At 37.7% G+C, this 15,065-nt stretch overlaps 1 protein-coding gene and 1 pseudogene across 6 annotated transcripts in view; one reads left to right on the forward strand and one right to left on the reverse strand.

Annotated features, from left to right (window-relative positions):
- The window catches only part of LOC141435369 (uncharacterized), a 758,872-nt gene that overhangs the window by 71,726 nt on the left and 672,081 nt on the right, over positions 1 to 15,065 (reverse strand). The window lies entirely within an intron of this gene.
- Positions 1,774 to 3,094, forward strand: LOC141434929 (uncharacterized; annotated as a pseudogene).

Raw genomic sequence — 15,065 nt, forward strand, 5'->3', positions numbered from 1 at the left:
TAGTTGAGTTAATTCGCGGTTACTAAATTATTTAAAAAAATTACTTTGTTCACTGCCGCGGCCTAAACTAAGGCTAACTAAGCTAGGTTGTGTGGTGTCCTTGTGTTGTCTGTCTGTCAGTCAGTCCAATCAGATCGTGACGTTACTTTTACGACTAGATGTCAACAAAAACTTGCTGCTTTTGACCTCTTTGAAAATGTTGAAATAGGTTTAGCGACTTTACAGAGCTTGTAAGTGTCAAGTGTCAAATGGCACTTCACAACAGCCACTTTGTAAATTTTTCGTGTTTTCCAAATTATGGACGTCGAAAGTAATTGCAGAAATGGTGACACAACGAACCAAGTTTTAGCGCGAGCTCCGTGACAAACGATACTTTCAGTAAATTATTGAAGAAACATGACTTCAACGCGATTGTAGAAATGTTGAAACTCGATAGTCAAAAGTGACAACACAAGTAACACGAGGAAAGAATCTTTCAATAGCAAGTCAAAGATCGACAAGTACATATGGAGAAGCATTTAGAACTAATGCTGGTGAAAATCTAAAAGAGTGTTCGGTGAAACATAATAACAGTGTATTAAGTGACCATAGCGTTATAAATTCTGATGTTAATGTGGGAAAACACAGCAGCGATCATAGTAAAAACACTGTCCAACCAAAATACTCTTTTAGTAGTTGTAAAAGTCATCATTACGACAGTACTTTCAGTTACTCTAAGAATACAGAAAATTTAAACAACTATCTAGCTGAATATCGTAATCGTGTAATCTTTGAAAATGAGGAACAAGTACACAGTCCTAGAGAAAAAACTTTCCTCATACATCATGCGCTGAAAAAACTACTTATTGTCGTCCAGTTAACAATGTTTACAATAAAGAATTCGTAAATAAACCATAGAGAAGAATAAAATTGCAGAAGCTACTTAAAAAGATTGTTTTAGCAAGAAAAGGGAGAAAGAGAGGGAGAAGTGGAATAACTACCTGAATGAATTAAAAAATAAGCACAGCTATTATAGCAATGAACCAAGACACATCTCACCGCAGTACGTACCCCGTGAGAGCTTGTACCCTGGACCTATGTATGACCTCTACAATACAAAATATTATTGGAATGCTCCCAGACCTTTGGGTAGTCTTGTACAAGCAGTTTACGGATATAACGATACACCCGCACCCCCACATGAATATTATTCGTCAAATTATGAAAGAGTTTGTGAAAATCCTAGATTAAATCATCTATACCAAAATGAGCAATATTGTTTTCCCACATCATCGCAAGGAAGATTTATGATGATGCAAAAAGACAAAATGCACTCAAACATGCAATATCATACCCCTCGTAATCTTGATACTCCAATTGTAATAGATAAAGAAAAAACTACAAAAAAACTCACAGTAACCCCAAGCCCCATAAGTCTCCTACACTTAAAATTGTGGATAAAGATATCAATCTTAAAAAAACACGTAGTATAATAAAAAGAAACAATTTCAAAACAAAAGTAAGTACCATGCTTGAAGATTGTGGCTGTTCTCCAATAGGAGAGATTAATCTTTTCTTTAAAGAAAAACCTGAGCCAACTATAGGTGAAACTTCTGGTCAGCGTGTAGAAACGACAAAAGAAAAATACGACAGAGTCACGGAAAACGTTAACAGATTGAAACAAAAATAGACAATACCGAACAAAAGATGCAGCGAAAGAGTTCCACTTCTTTGAAAACGATTGAAACCAAGTTGGATGCGCTGATGACATCATTGAACAATTTTATGACTGAAATGAAATCGAAAAAAGACAGCACGAGCCCATCTTTGACGCCAATAGATAGTATAGATAGTTCTGATAACAGTAGAGAATCGTCACTTCCACCGCGAGACAGCAGCTGTTTTGGAACAAAAAAGTCGGTAACAATAGTTGGTAACGCAACAACCTCTACTGGTATTTTACAGTCAATCCCATTTGCAAACGGTATATTGCGGCATGCTACAGCCAATACGAAGATAAACAACATTCTAGACGAAGAAAGAGACAAAAGCAACAAATTGAGAAGAGAAATAGAGGAGTTGCTGCCACACAAACAAACCGGCCTTGCGTACAAATAACTTTTGATATACCACAAAGGGAGCGTGCTACTGAAGTGACACACTCTCTTTCAAAAACGAAATTAAGTAATAGAGACACAAAGGTTAATGAAGTTATTGAAGACCTCATAGCTCCAAATCGTCACAGAAAGATGACGATAGCAGTTAATACAGATCCTCTAGGGTTGCTGGCATTGTTCAGGATATCTTCGGAGGCAATTAAGCAGCTCATGTCGTATGTAGACTACAACTGGTACTTTTCAAGGCTGCCCCCGCCAGGTGGAAAAAAGTGGGGTCTCGGATTACGTCTGCAACATTTGTGGAGATGCTTTTGCTCGGCCGTCACAGTTGAGCGATCATATTAAAAGACATAAACTGGGTAATGCAAGTGAGTATCTTGTCGCAGTAACTTTGTTTAAGACATCTGACTATTGGTGGGATAAATTATTCATGTCGTGTGTTTAATAAAAGTAGTCAGAATTTTCCGTTTCCAAATCTATGACTACAGTAGTGTATCACCGCATCCACTACTAGCAACGCACATATGCGTTTTCGTTTTTACTGGCATTGGAATATCGTGTACTTATGCGGCACTTGAAAAAGTTTCTAGCTTCTCAGCCTGTAACGAATTCGCTTGTCATCGTTTCATTATCCGGTAAACATCCTCCATTGAATAAAGGCTTCCCATAGAACGCCACAATGGCCGACAACATGCCATCTGTATCCACCGATTATTACCCGCAGCTTTCGCAATCGTCTCACATATTTGATACTACTCTTTTCCCCAGAGACTGCTGCGTCTGCCGCCACGCCTTGGACACCAAGCGCTGCTGCTCCAGTCTGTTCGGCTGCCAGTACTGCGGGCAGGTGTTCACCCGGGCGTACTGCTGCGAGCTGCATCAGCAGACCTGCGCTCGAAGGTTTGGGAGAAAGCATGATGTCTCCTCTAGTTTGGTGATGCTCTCGTAGTTGTCTCATTTTGTAACCACTTCCAATAGTTAATTTACGGATAGTTTTATTTCACCAATAATATATAATATCTATAGGATGAATAGTTACAAAGTGTACAAAATATATCAAAATTCGGAATATTTTAGCAGGTGGTCCTGTTTTATTGAGTAAAGGTATTTGATTGGAATGTTTTGATGGAAGATGTAGCCCCCATTTGACGCCATACACTTTGAAGATCGACCAATGTATGGAAACATTTGTCAACATCAATAAAAGAATTTGAAAAACATTTACATGGGTGTTCAGTCAAAGTAATGCAACTTCTGCAGTAATTTTCCGGATTTAGTTTAGGACACGTGTGGAGCTACTTCGAAAACAAGGAGTGATTTTGTTAATGGAACTGAGACATTTTGTAACGAATGTAACCTAAATAAAAGTACCTTCCTTTATACTGGGCCAACCAACGGTAAATCCTATCGGATGATTTTTCTGGCTGCCAAAGAGTAGGAGTTGAGAGTCATTGGTGGTATTAGCTTAAAGTTTAAAGGTACAAAATAGTCAAAGGGCTTGTGTGTCAAAAGAACAACAACTCCTTTATTTTTTTTAGTATTTCGACTATGCAGATACAAACTTAAATAAAAGGCCGTAAGCTCATATTTAATGATTTTTCGTTTTGTAATAAAAGAAATCGATATTTCCAGAATTTTTGTTTTATTTTCAGTGCAAGAGTTAAGTCGATTCATTGCTCGTCTTTTAGTGTAGTTGGCTAAGTTTCGCAAGTTTTATTTCAAAAATTTCTCATAACATTAAGTGGTTTTTATAATCCCTTGAGTGCTGAGACGAGTGGGTTGAATCAAATGACTAAATTCTGAATCGAGAACATGTTCAAATTGTCGGATTCCTGTCCTGTCGTATATTACCTGTTATTGAATTCAAAAACATTTCGCATTCTAATATATTGGAATTGTTATCCACCTTCGCAAATATTTGCTATATCAACACATCCTTAAATACTTTAGAAAAAGTGGAGTGTTTTTTATAACCCTGTGGGTCGGGCGGCGGGCGGGTGGACAAAAATTTTTGGACATGTGAGGGCATAATTGGGTTGGGTAGACGTTGTCAATAGCTCCTTTGTGAACGCCGACTTGCATTTATCATGGTCGTGTAGGGGCTTTGCCGGTCATTAAGGTGAAACGACCATGAAATTCGGTCGATACATCTCTATGATGCACGAGTCCCATGTTAGAGGCAATTATGTTCAAAGCTATAGGTAACATTTGTAGGTAACTACAATAGAAATGACATATCGTTGGCAGAAATTATGATTTTACACGACACGACTTAGGCATCATTGAATCTTATAAGAAAGCTCTTGAATGGTTTTTGAGTATGAATGGCGTAGTGGCCACCCATTTACATGGGTTTTTAAGTACAAAGGTACAAAGACTGGCCGGCTAGCGTACTATCTCTAAGTCGCTTCATTCACACCCCGTTTTTGCGATAATTCATTTAAATGTCAGTTCCGCAAAGATTTTTTTCACAATTCCGGCCAGTACGGCTCAGTCCGGTGTTGTCCCACAGAGGTGTAAATAATAAGGTGAGATACAAAAGTTTTTTTTGTCCGTTGTCGGTGCACGTTCGCCCCCCCGTGCAGTGGGAGCCTACTAATTTATATACCGTTAAATATTTGGCACGCCGCTGTAAGATCATGTCTATTTGTTTAGGTGAAATTGTAAGTATTGTCGGGTACGTGGGAAGCGAGAAAAAAAAGTTTTTAAGCCGAATTGAATTCAGTTAGGCTCTGTTTTATTGCTTTGTTAGAATTATTTAGCGTTTGAGCAATTTTATGAAAGTGAGTGGTTTTTCTCATGGTAAATATAAAAATGTTGTAAAGCGATTGTTTTTACTGTTGCACCTGCTGTGTTATCTGGCAGAAATGGAACGAATCGTGAACGCCGTTGTTCGGGAAGCTAATATTTGTCATTCTAATCTTTTCCATTAATACTTGCTCCACCTTGCGGCGCGTGCTTATCAATTTGTCGCTTATCACCAGTAGTTTCTGATACAAAATGAAATGTTTACGTATAAAAAGTCAAGATAAATGTTGTCTCGGTTTTTGTCCCGAGATTAGAGTATCGCCCACTGTGCGATCACCTGTATTTATTCAAAGATTATGAGACACAAAGCGGGATTGTTTTAGGCAATAAAATTGAACATTTTTTGATAATATAGTTTGTATTTTGGAAAGATATTCTTCCTGTTAGAACGATGAAAAAGCGATGAAGTAAGAAAAGGCCAAATATTGTAAAAGGCGCTACTCTCTTATGTCGGATAATTAAATAGGGCATTTGTAAGGAAAAAAAAACAAAACTTTACATATCACCTTCGCGTTTGACATACATTATTTAAACAAATTTTGAATCAGGCGTTACTTTGCGGAGATCCATTATCAATTATGTATTCCGCTAACATTTGGTAGCATTGCGAAATGAAAATTAAATTTGGTAAATTTGATAGCAATGCTCTGAAGATGAGCTCTGGTTGAGTGCGAAACCAGTGTTGTGTTTCTTACAGTTTGAGTGCTGAAGTGAGCTTGACGACAGATGGCCAGTGTTGAGTGATTCTTACAGTGTTGGAGTGGAGAAGCTGTAGTGATATGTAAAGTATCTATTTTTTTTTAGTTACATAATTGCTAAGCTTACTTTGTTCAATTGGTAATTGTCTCGTGAATTATTACTAGTTCATGATGCATCGAAATCTAGATAGCTCAAATTCTGGTCACGATAGCTTAATACATAAGATGTGGTTGTTTGCTTTTCTAAAGTCGAAATCAATTAACGCATCTTTTTATTGTGTGTAATACGGTATTTGACTATTTTGTATATGTTTTATAAATAAAAACTACACAATGCTTGTTATCGAATAGAAAACAATTTTTAAGCTACCTTTACAAATAACAAAGTTATAAAGGTTTGAAATTCAAGATTAGACAGAGAAAGACATACTGGTATGTGACGTCACACGCCAGTACCGCCATACTTGCTGCATAGAGAAAAGCGTTTAAGAAAGAGACAGGTATATAGATTTTTCAAAAAATCACTATAAATCCAATTTTCAACCGATTTCAATTTTCTCTTCGCTAAACACTATCTGTATATCTATATTTTCATAATAATATTAAGATATGGCAAAATCAGGAGTTGTCAAATACCGTATTGTGTCAGTCGATTGTTTTAGTTATAGACTAAAATGTTAGACTAGCGATCTGGTCCGACTTCGCACGAGTTAAACGGTAAGTATATTTTGAAATCTATACACATATTAAAAGTAATATAGTGGAATGTTTGCCATAATGATCATTGACATAACTCTTTGTTCTTGTCTTGATGTGAATTATTCCTGATTGTTATAAAATAAACCTAACCTACGGCAGAAAAAACAGTTATGACAAATGATCATTATGACAAACTTTAACATTATGACTTGCTATGTTATGGATCGCTTATGGGGCCCATTTTAAAAGTAAGTATACAATATGACAATTTCACTATGTTTACCGCAATAATCCTGTTTTGTTCTGAATGTTGAATGGTACCATTTTGTCGGCATAATTTACATATATATCCGTGCAAAATTACAGCTTTCTAGCATTGATTGTCCCTGAGCAAAGCTGCGGACGGACAGACAGACAGACAGACAGACAGACAGACAGACAGACAGACATGGCGAAACTATAAGGGTTCCGTTTTTGCCATTTTGGCCCCGGAGCCCTAAACATAAAGTATTGAATAAAGGAATCGATCTTAAATATAGAATACCAAAGAAATATTCTACTAGATATTATAGATGCGTAATTTCATGAGTGTGTTGCTGTCTCACTCGTACTCACAAGCTTTCGTATTTATAATATTAGTAGCAGTAGTATTTAGAATAGCTTTAGTGCTCACATGTTGTCGGAGACTGTACAAAATCCGATTATTTCCGTAAAATTCAAAACCTTTATTATTTTAAATAATCACAAAATCATAATGACATTCATGCGGCTTAGTAGTAAGCCAGTTTTGTATGTGATTTATGTATGTTTACAGAAATTGCTTTGGGACCTTTTTTTACAACTTTATTTGTGGCGTTTCAACGTACCGTTTGGAATTTGAACCATAACTTAGTACATTTAATGGTTATTTTGCTGGTTAGTGCGTTAAGATGTGTGATAAAGATGGAAGATTAGGGGTAAGTTTGAATGTCTTAATTTTATTTGGCTCTGGGTTGGGTTTGTTACGATAATGTTCCATAATTTGATCTATTGTCATGAAACTGCTTGGGGACTTTGCTTGATTTCAATTTATATGGTCTTTGGCCGCAGACTTGTGGAAACAGATTCTTTTTTTACCCCCGATTTAAAAAAGGGGTTTATAAGTCGACGTCAATGACCGTTTGTCTGTGCGTCATAGCTCTCAAAGGGATGGACAATTTCGATGCGTTTTTTTATTCCAAGTTGGTTAGAGTTACACCTCTCCATTTCTTTCATAGATGTCGTAAGAGGCGACAAAGGATATAGGTTAAGGTATCTGTAGGCGACAGGCTAGCAACCTGTCTCTATTGTCCCTTTTTTTCAATCTTTAAACCTAAAATTGCTAAAAGTGTCTCCGAAGCGGTAACGTTTCGTGTGCTCTGTCTACCCATTTGAGAATACAGGCGTGATGTTGTGTGTGTGTGATTATATCATGGACAGGGATATTTTGAATTGGGCGATCACTTACTTCAAATAGCGAATCTACTGTGTTAAAAATGTAGTTGTGCTAAATACGTACTTGTAAAAATTTAAACAACATTGTTACTTTACTTAAAAGGAGGCACCAACCTGTAAACCTGCTAAATTGAGTAAGATACTAAATAAACTATTTTTCATTTTTATTGTAAATCTGTTAAAAAAATACATATTGAGTTTCTTGCCGGATTCTTCTCAACAGAGGTTTTTCCCAACCGGTGGTAGAGTTTTTTTGACATTCATAAGTGCTTGCCATAGTCTAAATTGAATAAAGATAGTTTGACTTTGACTCTTGATAGAGTCGTGGATGTCGGACAAGGATCAGTAGTGAGCCTTCATGACGACGTACTTGGGAAAACAGTTTGGTGGTTTTCCTTTGCCTTGCCTTACACCGCAGAGCTGGAGTCCGGAGTCTGTAATAGTTGGCAATGGGGAGTGGTGGTGCTTTTGAGTACAGATGCCTAAAAATCATGGTTTGTACGCGGTTGTGATGATTATGTTAGTTGTAGGTTAAAAGCCGAGTTAAGACTTGCAATAAAAATTGTGCAGGAATTTTATTTATTGTTAACTCAGGGACTTTCTACATCCCCTTGCTATATAGTAATTTTATTATTAACTCAGGGACTTTATACCCTTGCTATATTTAAGGCTGTATATTGTTAAGCTTATGGATTTTTAAACTTGTATATTTTTAGTTTAATTTCTAGTCACAGGCCCGCGACGTCGAAGCTCCCAAGACGATCCCATAGAGCTTTCAGAGCATGACATGAGTTCGTGTGAGCTAACTTTGGGGGCGGCAGACGTGAGCTTGCCTTCGGAATCCAAAAGTTTAATGGTTACTTGACCTGAAATGTAAATTTCAGAATTAAATTATTATTATTATATATATTTTTTTTAATTTATGACGGTGGAAGCAGTCTACACTTCCACTGAACGTAGATTATAGTTAGTGTTTAGTTTTGTAACTAAGGACCCCATACATCCCAGTATTATTATTATTATTTTTTGTATTTTCTTTTATTTCATTGTATACTGTAGTTTTTAAGTATTTTATTTGTAATTATTTTATGTTGAAAAATGACTTTCTGCCAAGTTCTTGCGGCACATTCTTCTTGGCAATGATGGTCTTTCCGAAAGCGCTGGTAGTTTTAAAAAATGACGTGTAAAAGTGCCCATTGCGGCCTATTTACTGAATAAATGATTTTGATTTTTGATTTTTTCTTGCAAGTTGCGAGGCCGTAAAGCCAACAAGTTTGTAGTGGTCAATCGAGCGCCACAATGTAATGCAACTTGCACGATTTTTCTTGCAAGTCTAAACTCAAAGTCTCATTAGTTGTAATGTTCAAAATGACGTCACAACTCATCATCGATGCGACGAATACAAATAAGCCTTATTGAAGTAATTTAAAGATTATCATTCATGTTTCCGTATTTAATTTAAAGATATGACAAACCAAAGCTAGGGCAATGGATGGAGACGCGAAACATTTTATTTTTAAATACTAAACAATGTGATTTAATAGATTTATTGGTGTTTGTAATAATAATCCGCACTGAGCCTGAGTGAGAAGTACGGCCCAAGCTCTCTCATTCTGAGAGGAGGCCTGTGCAATACAATAGGTGCTCAGTTTCTATCACATTACTCTCTTACATATCTCCAGGATAAAACGATTTGTATTTTGATTTGATTTGATGTAATTTAATTTTAGAGTGAGTTAATTTAATTTAATGTAATTTTATTTAATTTAATTTTAATTTATTGATGTAAAAATATGGGTTACACAAATGACCTGAAATAAGTTTATGCTATGCCTACGCATATCCCACAGCAGTCACTTCTATGCCATGTCACGTTTGTAACAACTAAAAAGTCACAGACGTAACACATTCCGATGCCAGTAACACAACGTTAGTGATCAAAAATTCTTAGTACGATGCGCCGGTGATACCTACCTCCTAAAGGCTGGGCATAGCGTAAGCGCTTAGCGTAATGTTGCCGCAGCTGAATGTGACGATGAATTAAGCACTTACGCTATGCCTACGCATATCCCACACACACACACACACACACACACACACACAACACACACACAAACATCACGCCTGTATTCCCAAATGGGGTAGGCAGAGCACACGAAACGTTACCGCTTCGGAGCCACTTTTAGCAATTTTAGGTTTTAAGTTTAACAAAAACGGTACAATAGTGACAGGTTGCTAGCCTGTCGCCTACGGTATACCTTAACCTGTATCCTCAGTCGCCTCTTACGACATCCACACATCCCACAGCAGTCACAAATACGTGTCACTGGCATAATAAGTCACATATGTTGTGTCACTGGGGCCGAATGTGTTAAGATTTTTGCGATATAGGTAAGTGGAAAATACTGATAGCAACGGGTTTTATGGAGTGTCACATATATACATACGAGCTTGTCAAGGTATATAAGGTGGCTCCATGGCTTCGCTGTTTGGGTGCGTCAGCGCAGACAAAATGCCCTTTCCTGCGTGTGTTTCCTCGCGCGGCGGAAACCCATGCTAATGCCGGCGCCCGCGCAGGGAGACAGCGGACATAGCTTACTGTCATGCCATAGACTTGTGATCAAGCAGGTATATACGTTCTTCAATCTGCATGTCGTGACAGCGTCGCTTCTTAACGGGACAATTTAAACCAATTTATAACAAAATATATATTTTTTACTAGGCCTTGTGAGCTGTAGACCTTGCGTGATTTCTATTATTACTGAAATATTATTTTGAAAACAACGAATCGACAAAATTTTATGTAGTTATGCCACAGCATAACATGCAGATTTTTTGTTTACTGAAAGAAGATTTCATTTTGATTTTGGTGCGTTCGATTCCCAGTTAGACCAGGGATTATTAAAAAAAAATGCAGTTTCAATTGTTTTTAAAATCAAAATGGACCTCATTTTCTCTCCTTCTGTAAACTGTCCGGAGTGTAAACCGCGTTTGTAAACATTTTCATTCTTCCTGTGAACTACATTTAAATTCTACTATAATTTTAAGATACTTCTTCTCCCTGTAACATTTATTTATTTATTTTATTTTCATTTTCATTTCCACTTGTATCGTATTAGTAATCAGTAGCATAAGTATGGTTTAAATTATAGAACAGGATTTTTTAACACTTTATATAGCTTACCTATGTATGTCTGTAACTATTTAAAACCCTTACCAACAAAAAGTTGGAAAACCCCAACTTTGTCATGACGGCTGAACCGATTTTGCTGAAATATATCTAAGAACCATCGCTAGAAACCTTGATTTCAAACAAAAAAACCGCATTCAAATCGGTCCACCCGTTTAAGAGCTACGGTGCCACAGACAGACACACATAGCGGTCAAACTTATAACACCCCTCTTTGCGGTTAAAAACTGAAGCTAATATTAGCGAGTTAGAAATAACGTAATAATGGTGGTTTTTACTCTGGTGGATAGACAACTTAATCGCCCCATCTGGACTGAATGATCGTGACAGAACTAGCAATGACTGTTGACAGATTTAAATGGTCATTGTTTCGCTGCGGACGACTTTATATCTCCCCGGGTATGAGGTGTGTACAAATCACTGGTGAATCGATGATTTATCTGAATGTCTGTGTTCCTAAAGGACTTATAATAGCGCCATAGTGAATTTGTGATAGCGCTATCATAGTGAATTTGTGACAAAAATGGAGATAAAAGATTGAAGAACCGATAGCCGGTTGACTTATAAATCTATCTGTAGTATAAAATTAGGAGATCCGATTCAAAACTTGACAAAATCGATGAAAACCTCAGGTAGCCGGTAGTAAGTTTTTTACCTGTACCGAATTAAATTGTGGTTGAGCAATGAGTTGTTGTTAGAAAGAATGAGAGATATATTTTGTTCCATCAGTACCACGTAGTATCAGTATTAAGAAGACTACACTAAAACTAACAATAAAACTAAAGGCTGGTTCGCACGTATGAAGTTATCAAGTGGTTAACTAAATATAAACTTAAATTTAAGCGATTTAAGCGTATAAACAATTAATGCAGTAATAAGTTATATAAGCGTGCAAGTAAACAAGTAAATTAGAATTTTGTCTATTTTTCGTTTAAGTGGTTGGGCGTGAACACTTGACACGTTTGGACAGGCGCGATTTAATTAAAAATAAGTTAAGTCTATAAGTGAGGCGGAGCGTTCTTAAGTTCTTGTGTATGAAGAAGAGAGGAACAAGTTCTTTTTTGATAATGTCGAAGTGGTCAAAAGACACTACAGTAAAGTGAATACATAAAGCGTGGTTCTTTATGGAACATACCTGGCTATTTTCTTCTTTAAATTCATCTAAAGCCTTGACTTGAATGCGCTGTCAGTAGTCTATCTCGCTCGGGCTAACTAGAGATCTTAGCAAATGCAAACTTAATAATAATGCAGCACCGCTGGTTTCTGTTGAGTCGGTTTGTTTTTGCTCGTGGTTTTATTCGTGCCAATAATTAAAGGGCTCTGGTAATTCTATGAGAGAGTAGCTTTTTTTAATGTTTTATTCGACTGGATGGCAAACGAGCAAGTGGGTCTCCTGATGGTAAGAGACCACCACCGCCCATAGACACCTGCAACACCAGGGGATTGCAGATGCGTTGCCAACCTAGAGGCCTAAGACGGGGTATCTCATAAGTGCCAGTAATTTCATCGGCTGTCTTACTCTCCACGTCGAAACGCAACAGTGCAAGCACTGCTGCTTCACGGCAGGATTAGCGAGCAAGATGGTGGTAGCAATCCGGGCGGACCAAAGGTCCAACCACCTGCCAAACTATGAGTGACTACATTTTTGTGTGTTTTCATGTCTTTCGTGTATTTTTTGTGTATGATTTGAATTTTACGGCGTGTTTATTGACTAATAAATAAACAACATCTTCCTCTTTTTGCGTCGGGGTTAAACCTGGTTCCTCATAGTTTCTACGAGCAAAGCCGCGGGTTAATAGTGTATTATAACAAAACAGACGTGACAAATATTCAGAGAATCCGCTAAAAGGTCTGTTTCTTAAAATTCATTATGACATTCCGAACGTGAGATAAAACAATCACAGCATTTAGCACGGACGGCCTTTATCTGGCAATTAAACCGATCTGAACCAGGGTTGCCACTTCACACTACAATCTAAGGGGCTGTTTCACCATCCATTGATTAGTGTTAAATGACGGTTAAATGAAATGCCGTCTCCGTCTATTCGAACAAAACAAATAGAGACAGTATCACATTTAACCGTCAGTTAACACTAATCAATGGATGGTGAAACAGCCCCTAAGTAAACAATTTATTTAAACAGCGCATCATTCTGAAGATACATTTTGTAGTAATATAACCTATAGCCAACAAAAATTTGGAAAACCCCGACTTTGTCACTTCAAAGTTCAATATCTCAAAAACGGCTAGACCGATTTTGATGAAACATGCCTAAGAACTATCGCTAAAAAGCCTGATTTCAAATGAAAACAACCGCATTCAAATCGGTCAACCCGTTTAAGAGCTACGGCGCCACAGACCGACACACAGACACACAGCGGTCAAACTTTATAACCCCTCTTTTTGCGTCGGGGGTAAAAAACTTTCTTAAAAATAACTTAACTACATGTACAATTCGACCAAGTCTTGTCCCCGCGGAAGAGTGCCCATAAAGCAGCGTTTTCACCAGTGTGTTTTTCATGAACCAATAGGAATGCTTCATTTAGCTCGCCTCGCTCCGCTCAGCTGTTTCCACCAGACATGTGCTGTGCAAGGATGGGTAAATGAAGCGTCTCTATTGTTAATGAAAAACACATCCTTCGCAACAAATCCCCGCACATTGGAAACACTGCTTTAGGCTTTTCTTTCACATAAATAATCCTACTAATATTATATTTACCTACGTGCCAGTAATTTCACCGGCTGTCTTACTCTCCACGCCGAAACACAACAATGCAAGCACTGCTGCTTCACGGCAGGATTACAGAACACAGTTGAAGTTTTCACAGATTATGTACAAATGGGATTTGATTTGTAGCATTGAACATGGCGGATGTAGACAATATCTAATTTTGCTATTTCTGTTTCTTTGGCTAGTTGAAGTATAATTTTGATAGTGTTTTATGCGGCGATTAACCTTAACAGTGAACAGTGATCACAGAATTCTATATTGCTCTCGTGTCTGGCATTTTTTAATGCGCAAGTTGTCTCCGCGTGGTTTCTGGAATTTTACTATCAAGTTGCAAAAACTACAATCACCGTACAACGTCCCTCTCAAAGTGAGTTTACTTTGACGCTAGCGAAATTGTCCTATTAATTAGGACAGAAAAGCCATATTTTAAAAGAGAAGAAGTATGTATAACTGTGGCCGCTATAACAACAAATACTAAAAACAGAATAAAATAAATATTTAAAAGTGGCTCCCATACAACAAACGTGAGATGTGTCTAACATTTGATAGCATGATGAGGTGAACGTATGTGTGATTTGTATGTGTTCTTACAATATGGAGGTGGAAGGAACCGTATATAAAAACACATTTCTTGCATAGACATAGTTATCAATCGTAGGGTCACGGGTGAGCAAAGTAATTGTTTATACTTCCGTTTTAAAAGTAGCATTTTAATAGGCAACCCTAACCAGGGTCCTGCGGTGGTCACCGGCGGCCTTGTCAGCTGATAGCGTGCCGAGGGTCCCCCTCCTGACCCCCCTGGGCTCTCCTGGGTCCGAGGTGTGGATCCGCTAAGCGACTATCAGTGTACCGCGTTCTCGGAAACTGGGGTCTGGGAGTCAGTGTGATGTGGATGAGGCATTTGGGTTTGTTTACGATCAGTTTTAACGTGTCAGCACCGAATTTCAAGTTTCAGGCTGCTTTAACAACAAATACTTAAACGAAATTAAACAGTAATACAAGAAACGTGTTTTTTCAGCATTTTCTTGGTTGCTAGGCGTTGTTAGGCGTTGCTAGGCGGCCAAGATGACAACCGGCAGTTCCTAGGGGTTAATTGATTCGTCTTGACGAGTAGTTTGGTAGCCAGGGCCTACAGGGGCAAAAAGTACCTACAGTCAGCAAAAATGCTTGTATTAGAATTTTTAACAAAACTTATTAACTACTGAACTGTTTTTAAAACATTGTACGGAGGTACAGTCCCCAGCACCAATATCTGACACAACAAGCGTGCATAAATATCTGATACGACTCTATTTCTAGGGCCGGAAGGACGTGTCAGATATTTTTGCACGCTCCGCTGCGGCAGATATTAATGCTGGTGACTGTACGG

This window comes from Choristoneura fumiferana, chromosome 14 (assembly GCF_025370935.1).
Source record: "Choristoneura fumiferana chromosome 14, NRCan_CFum_1, whole genome shotgun sequence".
Classification (NCBI taxonomy): Eukaryota; Metazoa; Arthropoda; class Insecta; order Lepidoptera; family Tortricidae; genus Choristoneura; species Choristoneura fumiferana.